The 15,701-nt window shown below is 36.4% G+C and overlaps 2 long non-coding RNA genes across 3 annotated transcripts in view; both read right to left on the bottom strand.

The window, feature by feature from the left end:
• LOC139793156 (uncharacterized) overlaps positions 1–15,701 on the bottom strand; it is a 569,166-nt gene that overhangs the window by 209,080 nt on the left and 344,385 nt on the right. The gene's annotated exons all lie outside the window — the stretch shown is intronic.
• The window catches only part of LOC139793758 (uncharacterized), a 30,231-nt gene continuing 14,706 nt past the window's right edge, over positions 177–15,701 (bottom strand). For both annotated transcript variants that reach the window (XR_011724778.1, XR_011724779.1), the window contains 2 exons: positions 10,156–10,288; positions 177–427 (listed from right to left, as the gene is read on the bottom strand). This is a non-coding gene — a long non-coding RNA (uncharacterized lncRNA). The remainder of the gene's footprint in view (positions 428–10,155; positions 10,289–15,701) is intronic.

Below are 15,701 nucleotides of genomic sequence, written 5' to 3' on the forward strand. Positions count from 1 at the left end.
GACTGAGCTGTCACAGCCTGGGACAAATCATGCATTAATCTCCTGCACAAGTTCCAGGGTACTCTGCTTCCTGTAGAGTATGATATAACCCTTATTAATGAACAATAGAATAAATTAATTGATACCAAGAAAAGATCCTTTATAAGTAAACTTTTAATAACTACTGTTGTGGGTTTTTTTAATCTTTCAAGAAGAATACTCATTTATTATTACAAAAATTCAAAGCAGGTTGATACACACTTGCGGTAAAGAGTCCAGCTGCGTACAGAGGATCTGGAATCTGAGTTATAGTAATTTTTACTGCTACAGCAAGCTGGTCCTGGGAATCCTGGGCACACTTCTTCTTCCAGTCTCTATTCCACCATTTAACTTTTTCGTGTGCTTTCCAGAAGCTAAGTAGCCTTGATGGGTTTAGATCTTAGCATGTCTACATGATGAAAAAAAAAATTACAGTGAAGAAAAAAATTGTTAAAGTGCCCATGAAATATGTTCTCTATTTTTTGGCAAGATTTAACTGCAAAATCCTGGATGATTACATACAATTTTTACCAAGCTAGGCACTCAAGACAATTTTTTGTGCATAAGTTGAATTTTAATAGCTCTCACAGGGAGGCATTGAGGAAATTGTCACACCATGTTTGATCACTATCTCCATCCAGCTTTGACATTATGAAAGGAAGAAGTAGTACCTGATGCTTTAGAGAAAGATGAATCTTTCCCATTCCATTATACATTATAATCATAATTATGATCGGACCTGTTTGCATAGGAGCCATTCTCCATAGCATCATGGAGAATTTACACTTTGAATTGTAAGGTTAGATTCATGGGGTATTTTTTGCTAAGGTACAAGCATTGCTAGTCATAAAACTATTAATACTGTTAGAAAACCAAGTCCTTTATTTTTCCTTCAGTGTCCACTTATGGCTGTGAGCCTTACAAGTTAACAGTAGACTGCACAGGGAAATATATAAATATCTAAGTCAGTAAACAGAAATACAGAAATACTTTTTTCTTCATGAAAAAAGAATGAAAATGTGGTGGTTTGTTTCTCTCTTCATTTCAAGTTCTCTGGATTCTTGATTTTCCTTAATACAAGAGATTGATACTCTCCCATAAAATTTGTGCTTCAAGGCTCAACAACCCTAGCAGGACTGACAGTGTTAGGGAGCTCACAGAATATTTTTTTCCCCCAGTAATACAAATCCAGAATAATTAGACTTTAAAATGTGGTGGAAGATAGATACAAGAGGATTTTCCTACTAGTGACACAGATGCAGCTGGGAATGGAGACATCTCTCATGTTATTGTTGTCTATTTCCATTTTCACCTATGTATTCATAAATAGTTTAAGTCAGTAAAATAGAAAGCACTTTTTCATCAGTGTGGAGTCTGATCTTACTGATTGGAATTTGCCTCAAAAGGACAATTTTAAAGTGAATAGCCCTGACTAGGGTGGAGGACCTGGCCTGGCTAGAGCTGAGCAGGGGGTGACACCAAGAAAGAGATGAGAGCTAAGAACTAATGGCTGGGTGGAGACTGCTCCCCTTTTCTGAGGGCCTTCAATGCTAGGATGTCCCTCCAGGCACGGTTTCCCTGGCCACGGTGGAGGAAGCCACCTTGATTGTACTGATGCTGATGGACCTGGCTGAGGGGGCTGGAATTGAGCAGGGAGTGATGGCTGGAAAGAGATAAGACCTGAGTGCTGGAAGCCACCCCCCCCCCCCCCCCCCTCCAGGGGGGCCTGTCTGCAATGGCTCTGATGCCAGTGACCCTGGCTTCTGTGTCAGCTGACTGACAGCTGCCCCATTGGAACAAAAGGAACTCAGGAGTATATATGGCTGTCCATGGTGGGCTTTCTTCGTCGTCTCTTGACCCACTGCCATCTCGCATCGGACCCTGTCCAGGATCAGTGACATCTTGAAGAAACTTGCTGGATGGCTGCACCCCTGGTGGTAACTCTCTCTCTCTCTCTCTCTCTCTCTCTCTCTCTCTCTCATTCTTCCCATTTTCTTACCCCTTTTCTCCCTCTCTTTCTCTTATATCTTCTTTTCCTCTCTCCCTCTTTTGCCTGGCTCTACAGTTTTGCTTGCGTCAATTGCCAAATAAAGTCTCCTTTCACCCAACCCTTCTACAGTTGGACTTTGTTTCACAGATCCAAAATAAAAATAAATTTTAATGTTACTTCTGAATGTAATAATAAAATATACAGAAAAATTTATATTTAAAAAGCAGGAAAGTAACAATCCCTTCAATGTAGTTAAAGCTCTTGAGGGAAAACTTTAAATTGATTTTAGAAGTCCAGCAGGATGAGAGCTTTTATTTTTCAGTCCTCAAATTAAGTACTCAGTTTACTTACACATAATTATAACTGTAATATTTGAAATTCAAAAATGTTGTTAATTTAGACATCACAACTGAAAAAAAAGAGTGTTCTTTACACAGTTCTGTGTAGTGGCAGCAGAGCTCTGAGACCATCTGTCCTGCAGAACTGTCAAAAGGGACCAGGTTCTATGCAAACCATAACCAGAGACTGATTTTATCTTGGATTTTGTTCTAAACAAGGTGAAACATTGTGCCCCAGTTGCCTTAATTATGCTGCAGTACCTGAACACTACCTTCCCTGCATGTTGCAGAGCTCCTGTGGAGTTCTTCTGTAACTCCTTTCCTTAGAAGTTTAGCAGCTCCAAAGGATCCTGGCGTTCTCTCTTCTATGCTGCTAATGGCTGCTCTGGCTCCCACTGGCACAAGTGGCAGGTTGAGTAACTGGTATTAGAGACCCTAAGTAGATGGAATTTGCAATTTGAGTATTTCTGAAGTGAGTCTTACTGCCCTGCATTACCCAGGACAACTTGGCACCCTTGTCTCTCCTGTCAGGTGAAAGCAAAAAAAAAATACGAGATTTCTGTGGAGGTGGAGATTCATCAGAGGAGCCAGTTGTGAAGGGCTGTCATTCCTGCTTGTTCAACCCCCTTTTTCTCTGTTATTATCATGTGTTACATCTACAAAGACTTCAGGAGAGCAAGAAGTGAGCAAAGGGGATGATGTGACTAGGATAGACAAATCCCCCTTTAGACAAGCCAGGTGTCACTGAGCCTTGAAGGTACACTTAATTGATTGTTAAGTAAGTAAGAAACATATCTCAGGATTTTGGGGAAGAAAGAAATACTTGTTTCTTCAGCTTATGTTAACATATTTTTGAATTTCAAATTTGTAGTTGTTGTTTGAATGTTCAACAAATTCAGGCCAAGCTATGCCAGAGTTTTATGAGAGATGGAGATAACTGATCCACTGGAATTAGAGTAATTTTAAGGACTGTTTGGCAGCAGCCACCTAATGCTTTAAGGTCGAGACATTTTTAGCAGCCCCTATAACCAATGAAGGCATTTCTGTCAAATGCCAAAAGATGAAAACCCTGCATGAGTTAAAAATGAGATTTGGGAGAAGTGAAATTCTGCACTAGGCTTCAGGCAGACTGTTTTCCAGACTCTGGGGAACTGTTGAAGGCCTTGGCACATTTTACCAACCCAAACACATCAGAAATCGAAGAAAATGCAAAGAAGCTTTCCTTCCTTGGCAAAATCCTAATTGCATGCATACCCTTTTTTATATGTTACTGAAAAACAGATAATTATGAATTGTAAAATAATGAACCAACATGATTTTTATCATTGTTTCTAAGTCATTTGAAAGTGTTTTCTTTAATACCTTTACCTGTCAAAAGGGATACCATGTGGATGCAAATGACCTGCAAAAACATTTTAAAAATTTAGATGTTGACTACTGAGGAGAATAGTAAGCTGAAAGGGTCACCTGCTTTACATGTTAGTAAACAAAGCATCAGTCCTCTTTGTCATGAGTTTGTTGTCTGATGAGCTGTCACTTAAAGGTTCAAAATGTCTGTCAGATTACAATTATCAAAGTTGCATTAAAGCAATTAGAAGATTATAAAGGGATTTTAACACTTGAGCTTTCTGACAAATGGTCTTATAACAACAATTGGTCAGTTTACCTCCTTTTCTGCCAAGCATTCACCTTCAGTGAAAGCTCTGCATGCATTTTAATTTGTCTTAAATTTATGCGTAACTAGATTAGCAGTTCCTGGCAATCATTTGTTTTGCTTTTCTACTTTCAGTCATCTTTTTTTTTTTTTCTTTTTTTTTTTTACCACCTGCTGTATTTGCCTTCTGCTCAGAGTATGCTGTTGACAGTTACTAATAATGCAGATTAAATTTACTTACTGTGACAGGCAAAACACTGAGTAAAAGCAAAATAATAGCATCCCACATTTTTTTCTTTAAGTAGTGGTTTAATAGGCCTAAATAGATATGTAAGAGCATTAATTCATTGACAAAACAGGTACTTTATTGGACTTAAGTATAGACAGTGTGGGAAGCTGACAATGATGGCATAATACTGTGATGAGTGTAGTAAATGACTGCTCTCTGAACCAGCATATCACTGACCCACAGTATCCTCCACACAACATCCTGGCAAACCTCCTGCATGAAATGCAGCAGTCTACAACTTTTCCCTGTATTAACTTGGAAGATGATTTTACAGAAAAAAAACCCCAAACTGGAATGCTTTATGTTGCATTATAATAGGATTGTTCCATAATTGGAATTGTTAAAGGGAAAAGAATGGGTTTTTTTTGTCTAAATCTAGGTCAAGATATAGTAAGCATATTAGACAGAATTTAGCCCCCAGGTACAAATATAAGGACCCTTGCACAGGGAAATATGAATCATTTAGAATACAAGATAAGAAGAAAAGACGACCTTCAAAAAGATGATTTTCTGTACAGATATAAATGGGATCTTTTAGAATATGTATATACCAGTGATTCAGTCAACTATGCAGAATTCCAAATTAGCTGGAAATTCACTGCCTGATATATTTTTAAGAAGAAAAAAAAAGTTGTATGAATATAAAATTGATTGTTTAAATGTGTTATTTTTCTTTCCAGCTGGGGCCTCTTAGGAAGGCTTTCATTAGGTTTACAGATTACAAGGCATGATATTCTGTTGTAGCTAGGCAAAGTGGATTTTTTTCACAGTGCCTACATAAGACACCTAATTTGGGAGCCTCAGTTAATTGCATAGGCTCATTATATACCCAAAGAATACAAGTAAGCATCTCCAAAGGGCACCTCAGAGCACCTTAATTAGGAGGCTTCTACCTCCATTTATTATATAGAGAACTGAGACTTTTAGCTTTACATATCAGTTTTCTTTACCTGTGCACAGAGACTGTGAATCATTGAGTAACTGAGGTTTTTCAGAGGGCAGGTTTCCAGGGAAGTATTCATCACCTGCTGCAAAGAAAGGTCCAGATTTCTCTTCACTGCCATTAACAGGAAGACCTCAGCCAACAACAAGCTCATTTAATACATGATGTAGCATTAAAAAATAAAGAACAATATCGTCACCCAGACTTGGATATTAACAAAATGTGGGCTTGTTGTTTTTAAATGAGGACAATTGTACAACTCATGAAGACATGCACATGCCATCCACATGCCCCCCCTCCCTGGAAGTGTTCGGAATATGGTCAGATGGGGCTTTGAGCAACCTGGTCTAGTGGGAGGTGTCAATGCCCATGGAGGGGTGGTGTAACTAAAATCTCTTTAATTTCCATTCCAGCCCAAAAAATACTATAATTCTGTGATTGTCAGTAGAGAACATGGCACAGTGTTGAGAGGAAAAGAAGCTTCAGTAGAGGGATTACAACAGAGTCTAGGCTAGAGAAACCAATGTGGTAGAAATGAGTGTTTTGGTTACTGCCATGGTGTGTTCAGAGTTTGCATAGCAAAGGATGAGCGACTGCTGCAGTAAGTTGCAGTGAGTTTTGGATCTCAGACAAAAAACAAGGATTGGGAAAGTGCTTTCATGGCACAGCTCTGGAAAAGCAATATCCAGCAGTCATTAAAAGAATTGGAGCTATTCAGTAGTGGGTGTTACAAAGTGATAAAACTCTGCTTTAAAAGAAATGGCAAAATTATCATGCTTGCATCTGGAACAATGCAGCACTAGAGTAAGACTGAGTGACTGTCTGGTATATAATTCCAGTTTAGAAACTCATAATTATGTAGCTTGTACAGTTCTATGAGTATCTGAAGTAGTTACACATACTCTGAAGCACTTAAAATAGGAAGGGAAAAAAGGAAGCCATCAAAAATGAATTAATACATATGAGAAAATATTTTAGGGAATACAGAGATCTGAAAAAATAGAAATATCAGGAATGGTAAAAGAAGTGCTCAGTCTGACAGACTTAGTGAGGACACTACAAAAACATTGAAAAGGTTTTTAGAGGGGAGAAATGGGAGTGAAAGAGATGTAGGGTAGAAATTTGGAACACAAAGGAGAAAAACAAATGTTATCTCTTGGCACAAACAGCCCTAGATTCATAGGCTTAAGAAATCAACAGTTTGTAACATTACTGTAGATTTTACCAGTTAAAAACTCACTTGTGATTGATATCAGATGCTAAAATTTTCACAGTGCCTTGGTTTATATGGACAGGGCACCCTAGCATGTAGCATTTTGCTACAGGTGAAGGATTGCAAGCAAACAGACATTCATTTCGGATTGAATGGATACAAGTGCATATTAAATTAATGCCAGACTTTCTCATAATCTGTATTCTTTATACACTATACAGTCAGAAGAATTTCTGCCTTCTCAATACATGAGATGATTAACTTACTGAGAAGCAACTCTAAAGCAAAACTCTTCCTTCAAACTTCATCACTTACATAAAAATCACAGCAAAAATTGGGCACAGGATGAAACCGGGAGTCCAAGCCTTCTGAATTTAACATTTGAGATATTCTGTAAGTTCATATGCATCAAGCAGACATATATTAATAAGCAATGAATCTATTGTGTCAAGTGCATCACATCCTCTGCACTGAATTTTGATACCCTATAAAACCCCACGAGTCGCTTTGTCTAGCTCTAGTCATAGTTACTTGGCATTGAGGTTTTATAAGGTTTACTGTTTTAACATAAACTGTTCTCATGCCAATTACTTTATATCTAATCTACCACTTTCCTTTTAAAATTTTGGTCAGAAATCTCACAGACTTTCACTTTTGGCTTCTAACTGTTTTCAATATTAACAACGGTTTTTGTGATAATGATTTGGTACTATGTGACATTTCCAAGATATTCTGTATAACATGCAATAAATGTGGACCTGTGCTCCGTGGGGTCATGATTTGCCACCCTAAGTCTTCAAAGTCTTTTAGCATTCTGCAGTTGCAAGCAATATTAAAAAACTCCTTGCTTTAATTTAAAATAGATTCAGAGCCAGACAACTAAATTGTATTTTAAAAATCATGACATCGATTTGGACTTCAGGATCTCTGAAGTCAGAGAAAAAAGGTAACAATTAAACATGGAGGAGACAAGATGGAGATATTATTCTAATGCTATTAATATTTTCTAAAAGAGGCCCAAAGATGAAAGAAATCAGAGAAGAAATGTGCAACATGGTTAGCTTTTATCTTTATTTTCTATGAGAAACAGCCCCCAAATAGAACTTGCAAAGATGCAGGCATAAAAATAATTATTCTATTGATAAAAAATACAGCAGCAAGATAAAGCAAAAAATCAAGGGACAAAGAAAAGAACATGGAAAAAAAAAAAGAAACAAAGGAGACAGAAAATAAAGCATAGAAAAATAATTCATTGCGTAATTTCATTCCTATCCTTTTTTTTTCTCCCTTCCATCTTCCTTTGTTCTTTTTTTGTGTGTTTGGTTTTGTGGGCTTTTTTGGAGTGAGAAATATAGAGTTACTCCTCCTGAACAGTGACTAGCATGCTGTGATTGACATGTCATCCAACAAATGGCTTTCAGAAACTGAGTTCCTATCACAGTTTGAGTATGAAGAACTAAAGAAGGAGGGTCTTAAGACCCTGAGGTATCTGAGAAGGGCAGAACTCAGAGGGGACAATATTCCCTTTCATTTCCTGCCCATGCCCTGTAAAATTCACGAGGACCAGAAGCTCAAGCCCTTTTTTTCCTCATCCTTTCTTCTCTACTCTTCCCGGTGCTTCTCTATCATAATCCTGCCATGTGGTCTTCAGCATCCACACTCATCAGGTGCTGGGAAAAGCCATGGAGCCCTCTCTTGAGTTGGCCCTGCTTCAAGGGGCCCTCAGGCACCTCTCCCTGACAGCATAGAGGGCACATAAAATATATAATATTTGTATACATTTCTATATTTTTTCCTTATCCAATGTGTTACTGCCTTTTCCCAGTTCTAGTAAACCTGTTCCAGTTTTAATTTCCAACTTTTAAGTCTCTCAGCCTCATTCTCCTTTTATCTTCCCTTGGGAGGTTGCAGGGGAGGTAATAGACAGCAATCCTGTCCTCTGGTTTTGGGTCTGGTTTTGGGTCTGCCCAAATGGCTAAATCGTCACAGTTACAGACCACTTACAAGTTGTTCTTCAACTGGCTGCACAAAATCGTGGCCAAAATCAGACTGGTTGATTCATCTTTTGTAATTCCAAGAACAAGTAAGTTGCAGCTGGGTTGTAATATTTTATGGTATATTTTATACCAGAATATTTTCTGGTATAATTTTTATTTTCTAAAATACTGAGTCCCAGGGGGACACCAAATTCCAAACAGAACTGTATCAGTGGACAGTGTTGTTCCATTGTTAAAAAAAAAAAACCAAACAGCAACAGCTGAAATAAAATGCCTACCAAAGAAATTACTTGGAAAAAATATTTACTTTAGTTCAAAACAAAAAATATCAGTGGCATTGGCATGGTGAGTTTGAAGTCATATAATGAAGCTATAGCCCAAAACTTAACCTCTCCTAAATTAGTTTTTTAGCAAGACACAGGAATTTGTGTGGTTTTGGTTTTTGTTTTTTTCTTTTCTGAAGTGTTTTAACATTTTTTGCCTATTGAAATTAACCCCTTAGGAAAACATGTGTGATAACTCAAAGAAAGTCTTATTTATGCTGGTATTGGGAGCCTGGGGTTAAAAAAGAGAAAATAAAATCTAGAAATTAGAGAAAATATAATTAACTTACATAATTCATTTTGATAATCAAAGCATGATAAGGTCACACAATGCTTTTCTTATTTCTCTAGGTTAAATCACAATATATTAATTTCAGACAATGAAAAATTACATGCTTTTTAAAAACCATATTTGCAAAAAATAGTCATGTAGACTCTCTATTTCCTATTCTCTGTTTTTTTATTTTATAGTTTCCTATAGTTTCCAATAGTTTCAGTGTTTCCTAACTGAAATTGCCCTACAGATAAGACAGATAGGACTAGGAAAAGTATAACTGCCTGTAATGCCACCAGGATAAACAGAAGCAAAGGAGGTCATCACTCCTTAAATATTCTTGTATGTGTACAGGCATAAGATCTCCTAAAACATCTGCTCCATTAAATGAAATTGTGTGGGACATGAAAATGTTTAGCATCAAACACTTGAACTGCAATGACATGTTTACAAAATAGTGTGAATGTAGGCAGATAGTTGTAATGATTTGCAAGTATTCTGGGAGTTTATTATACACCATTTTTTCTTTAAATATTTTAAACTGATATTTATATTAGGAGCGTGACTGATTTTTGATTTATCCTTCAAGCAATTTTCCTTTTCTGCTAAGAAGAAAGTGGTGTCCATATAACATTAGGTTATCAGGAATAGTCTTGAAATAGTGACGGCCTGATGCCAAGATTAAATTTTAGAAGGAACTAAATGTCCCCGAAAAGTGCCACCTAAAGTTAGATGTGAATTCTGCCACAAATTACATTTTCTGTAAGTCTGAGCCTTAACTTTACATATGAACTCTATCACATTTCAGGTTATTCAAAATCTTCATTCAGATTTGCTTGTTCCATCACTTCTTCCCTCTATACTTTTAGAAAAGAACAGGTGATCATTTTAAAGTGCTGCAATCTAACTTTTGCAGTCTGAGTGCTCCATTGTCAGTAACAATGACAGTTTAGAATGGGGCTCTCTTCTTTCTTCAGAATCCCTTTGATCATGCTGAAATTGCAAGTGCATAGTTTAACTCTGGTGAATGGTGAAGAGAGACTCTTTTAAAAATGAAAGAGAAAGAGAAAAACACTGATTTTCACAGAAGTGCATTAAGAACTTAAGCATACATACCCAGAACATGATTTTGAATTACATTGAGTGTTTTCTTCTTTTGTTAAACATACTCAGCTTGAAGTAAAACTCAGTGGAATCTGCACATCATAGGAGAAAAGGTGGGTTTTGTCACTTTTTCTTTTAAGAAGGTCTGGTAAATGTAAACAACAGATTACTAGGAACGAGGAATATTTTCTTTTGACAACAAAAGAGGAAAAGAGTTCAAGTGAAATAAAGGACTTAAAATATTTTAATTTTTTATTTTCATACAGAGACTTAAGTAGCTGTAAAAATTTGTGCCCTAATTTGGAAAACCTTTCTGGGACAGAGAGAGTGGACAAATCCATTGCAAAACTCTGAAATCCATATTTCTAGATGATTTTTTGAAGGTATGCCAGTTGATTAATCTTCACAGGAGAGAGACCTTGAATAGGGAGATTATTTCCTTCTCCAGTCTTCTGAGGGCCGGGCCTCAAATTGTGGCTCAGCACAAATACAGAATGAGGACTTAGAGACCCATACCATACTAATTTAACAATGTGTAATTTATTTGATTACTGCTGATAGGTTAAGCTTTATTTCCTATTTCAATCTCTATGACAGTACTCCAAAGTTATAAAGGAGAACAGCCTTTTGTTCCAGGGGTCAAAAGTCATTGTGCTGGTTGCTACTTTTAAAGTGCTATTGAAACTAATAACTGCAGTTGGCAAATGGGAAACCAAATAATGAATCCCTAAAGTGGGTATGAATCACTGCTCTGGGATATTGGAAATGCTACAGAGTATGCATCCCAGTAGTAAAGACTTACTCTGGGATTTGCACTGTTGTCTGTATTCCTAGGCATCAGCTTTTATGATTCTGTCTTGAAGTGTTACAAGATCAAGTGACTGCCCTTTACAAACAGTGGCTTTCACTACCACCTCAGTTACACCTGCATTAATCAGGTGTGTGATAACGATGAATTAGATCATTATGGCGTGATATGTGATCAGAGGACAAATGCCAGGAGGCATTTACAAATCTCATGACAGCTCATACTGAACCTTGGAGAATACATATGCATTCCCACAAAGTCTAAATATTAGGGACTGGAATTCATATCGTGGAATGTGCTCCTGTGTACAGTATCATCCTATGATGCCCTTGGCTATTATGTGTTACACTCGTGTTTCTAATTACATGGGTGTTCAGAAATATGTCAAATAAAAGGCTGATAACTCTACCACAAAAGTACAATTGCACTGCTATGTTACCACAAGGGCCACCTACAAACATTTTTCATTGCAAAATTATGTGTTGGGGTGGTAGGCAGCCTTTCATAATTTTTTAATTATATTTAAATTCAGTATGGTTTTGATTGTTCCAAGGGGAAAAAAAATTATTGCCAACAGCACTTGTCTTAGAACACACATACTGTACTTTATAGGGCTGTAAGAATAACATCATGATGATATTGCTAAAAATGTTATTGATACCAAGTTCCATAGCTACTGATTACTGTCCTCATGAAATACTTAAAAAAAATAATCAACCATTATTTGTATCATTATACCAAGATTCAAACTTTGTGATTTGCAACACAAAACTTTTCTAACAATAGTCCCATTTGTCTTTCTGAAAAGAGCAAAACTCTTAGAGAAGAAGATTGAAAGCAGGGATCTTAAAAATGCATCTAGATGCTTATGCTGAAAATAAAACAAAACAAAACAAAACCATCTTTTAAAGCTATTTAAAAACTTTGTTTCAATTGCTAGAAGCTCCTTTCCAAACTTTTAAAAAGACGTTAAGAATTTCTCTTTGTTCCCATGAAGCCTTGAAGGCTTAGAGTCCAATTTAAAATAGTGAAATTTTATTTTCTCAGGCTCAGAGACTACTTCAAGCCTAAGTGATTCATAGGACAATCACATTCTCTTGTATAGGATGTATCATAACTTCATAGCTATGCTTTAGAAAATTTAAAATGATGGCATGAATCGTATTAAGTCACAGGCCCTCACCAACTCTTGCAGTAATTATCTTTCCCAGTCAAAGGCTTTTCGAGGCATGAATTGGTTATAAATCACTACAAGTATTCTTGATGTACATTTAATTAGCTGATTTGTAGCACTTACTGATTAAAATATAGCTTTTTTTTTTCTTTCTCTCCTGTCTTTGTGAAATAAGACAAAGACTTCTTGATGCCTGACAAGTTGTTTTCGATCACTTTTATGTAAAACAGTTGCTCTTTGATATCACAGTTTAATACCTAGTCTCAGTTGTGCCACATGAAAACACAGAAAGCCAAAACCAAAAAGCCAAAGAAATACATCTTCTGGACTTCACTACAGATTTTATATGCAACTTTTTTTAATTCTCAATAACACCATAAGTTCAGGAGGTTCAAAGTCCTTTTGTTAAAATTTTAGTGTATATAAGCTTGAGGTTATTAAAATCTGCCTCCTTAATACTGATGTTATCAGCTAACGTTAAATGTCTTGTTAAAAAGGTGTTTATTCACGTGAAAACCAGAGTAAATGTCATTAATAAAAACTACATTGTTATATGCTGAACCTTTCAAGCCTGTTGTTTGTAAAGCAAAGCTATCATTAGGATTTAGCAAGGATGTAAACTTCAAGCTGAAGATCTGTTATGATGATACATCAAAGAAACTGCCTGATAAATCTGATTCTTAGGTAATAACTGCAAAAATCTTACCAAAGTCTTGGGTTGTTTGATATAACTTTACTAGATAATTATTAGATATAGAACTTAAAGATGCTCAATAGGTGCTGCAATTTGAACTTTTTTATTTATCAAATGAAAATAGAATTTATAACAGGAAATAACTTCAACTTTTTTATTATTTTGGCCATCTCAGTTTTATACAGGAATAACATGTTTAATGTTTTGAGATACAATATTTTCCTAAAATCTGTCAGTTCAATTTTTAAGGTACCCCTAGGACTACATTAAAAAGACTTCTAAATGTATTACTGGAGGCAAGGACATCTGAGAATAAGTAAACTGCAAGTAAAAAGGTTTTGTTACAAACTTTGTAGCCAGTTTTATGTTATATTTCATATTAATAGTAAATCTATACTAATGTGTCAGTCACTAGGGAGAGCTTAAGAAACAATAGCAGTAGAAAACGTAAAGTAAATGTAGAGGTTGATTTTCTTTGACAGCTTGAATTTAATTTCTTTGGGACTCCATTTTCCTGAGACTTTGTAGGAGGAAAATAAGGGATGCTAAGGAAACTGAGAATGTTTTTGTCTTATCCTCCCGTGACTGCATGTGAGAGCTGTATCAAACCTTGACACAGTGTAAAGAAATACAAAGACCAATTATAGAGTGAAAAATTATGGTATGAATTATGGTATTCTCTGCAGACAAGATGGAGAGAAGCAGTACATTGCTGTTCCTCTTCAAAGGTTAGTGGCTCTGGTGAGATAGTGTGCTTTTGTCTTATGGTATAGGATACTCGTAATGCCACTATTTTGCTCTCTCTGTGTATATTTCATTGCTGTAGTGGCCCATATACATCTATCAAACAGTGAATTTATGGCAGTGATGTACTTAGAATGTAATGGAAAACAACAGCAAAGTCACAAAGGCATTCACCTGCTAGTTCTCTGCAAACAAGCGTACATGCTACTACATACAGTCTGCTTCTTTGCATATTTTAGAATAGAAATCAGAATTTGGACCTGCTTTAACCGACAGACTGTATTACTCTTTAAAAATTCAAGTTTCTTTTTCCATATCTTCTCCTTGGCCCAAGAAATCATAAACACCTATCCACCAAGTGGCAAAAGTTCCAACAGGAAGAGCAACAGAGCCATTGTCCTGAGATGTTTTGCCAGACATATGTTATATGAATAAATGTCATCTATTCTCATGTAAAGGAGAGCAATGGCAAGCAGCCATTCTCTGGAGGGTTGCAGGGCTGTGGAAAACATGTCTCTTTGAAATCCAGAATTAAGATTCAAAGCTCTGTAGAAGTTGTGATACCAAGGAATGTTTTTGCTTGTCCACCTAAGGCAACTAAATACCCAAGTCACTGTGTTAAACTCCAAGCTGGTGTGCTTAGCCCTCTGCCAGTATTACGGTAGGAGCTCAGGCTTCCAACCCCTGGGGTGTCAAATCTGCTCAGAGAAAAGGCTCTTCAGGGCCAGCACCAGCATGCCAAGTGACAACGTGATGTGTGTTGTAGATTATGTTTATTCTTTCATCTTGCTTTGCTGTTTCCTAATTACATTTGATACTCAGTATTACTAGAAAGGTAGGACTGTTTGGGCGTTGCATTGATGAGGATTGTACGAAGCATGTTTTTTCCACTTTAGATAGGGTGGGATTGGCTATGAATTCCAGCAATTCTTCTGTGGCCTTAATCACTAAGTTTATTTTATTACTAGAAATTAGGAAGGAGAAAAAGAGGGATAATTAAATTTCTCCTAGCTTCAGGCTCCATCAAAGATATGTTAAAAACATAGCTGCAAAGAGATATCTAACAGAACTTTTTAAAGACAGAAAACTAGTTAAACAAAATGGATAAATACTTCCAACTTTTTCTAACAGATAAAGCAGAGACTATGAGTACTTTGAATTAATTCAAAAGTGTTTTACATAATACGAAGATCTAAGAATATGTTACTGTGCTTATCTATGTTAATTGCTTAACATTTTTCCTCTCACGTACCAGCCTTAAAAAAAATAGAACTTTCTTTCATGTCAAATCCATTCTTATTGTGTCTTTTATTCATACTGACCTGACCTACAATCTGTGGCAAATAAATCCAGCAGTCACAGCCCAGTTGTTCTCCCACTCTATTAAACTATAGAGAACATGGCAATGCAGCAGTCACCCATCCAAGTGAATCATCATTGTAATTATGTATGTTATAATTATTATTAATTGATCACAGCAAAATGGTAATTTGGTTTTATGGAACTTGTTTTTTTCCAATCTTCAGCTTTTTGGAGCAGAGACATCATACTTTTTCATGGCATTTATATCTTTTCTTTCTACCATTAGAAAGCATCCTTATCAATTTAGATCGTGCTTTAATCATAGCCATGCAGACACTCAAGGCCATATGCAATGAGCACTTGGCTGCACTTCCAGAACCAAAGGAGATGTGGCTGAAGGACCTTCTGGAGCACAAAGGCTGTCACATCTCCTTTGGATGTGATTACTAGTGACTGAGGCAGTATCACATAACACTTTAATGAAAAACTTTCAGAAACCACTCTTTTCCTTAAGCACAGACACTAATGTTTAAAAGATTATGTTAAGATTTCTTTTTTCTTGTTTCAGGAAAGACAAAAGAGCACCTGAAATGGCACCTGCTTTAAGTAAGTATTTTGATGCAACCAAACATTTAAAAACATCCATCATTGGCAAAATGCTACTTCTCTTGATACTTTAGGGAGGTTCTCAGTCAGATCATAGATGCATTTTCACTGTGTTTGCTTGTTAGATTTGAGAGGCGTCAGGAATTGTTGTGACTGCTATAAGATACAAGTAGTGCTGTTGACTTCTGAAGTCATAGAAACAGAATGATTTGTTGCGAAAAGGACCTTAA

The sequence above is a fragment of the Heliangelus exortis genome, chromosome 2, assembly GCF_036169615.1.
Source record: "Heliangelus exortis chromosome 2, bHelExo1.hap1, whole genome shotgun sequence".
In the NCBI taxonomy this organism is placed as follows: Eukaryota; Metazoa; Chordata; class Aves; order Apodiformes; family Trochilidae; genus Heliangelus; species Heliangelus exortis.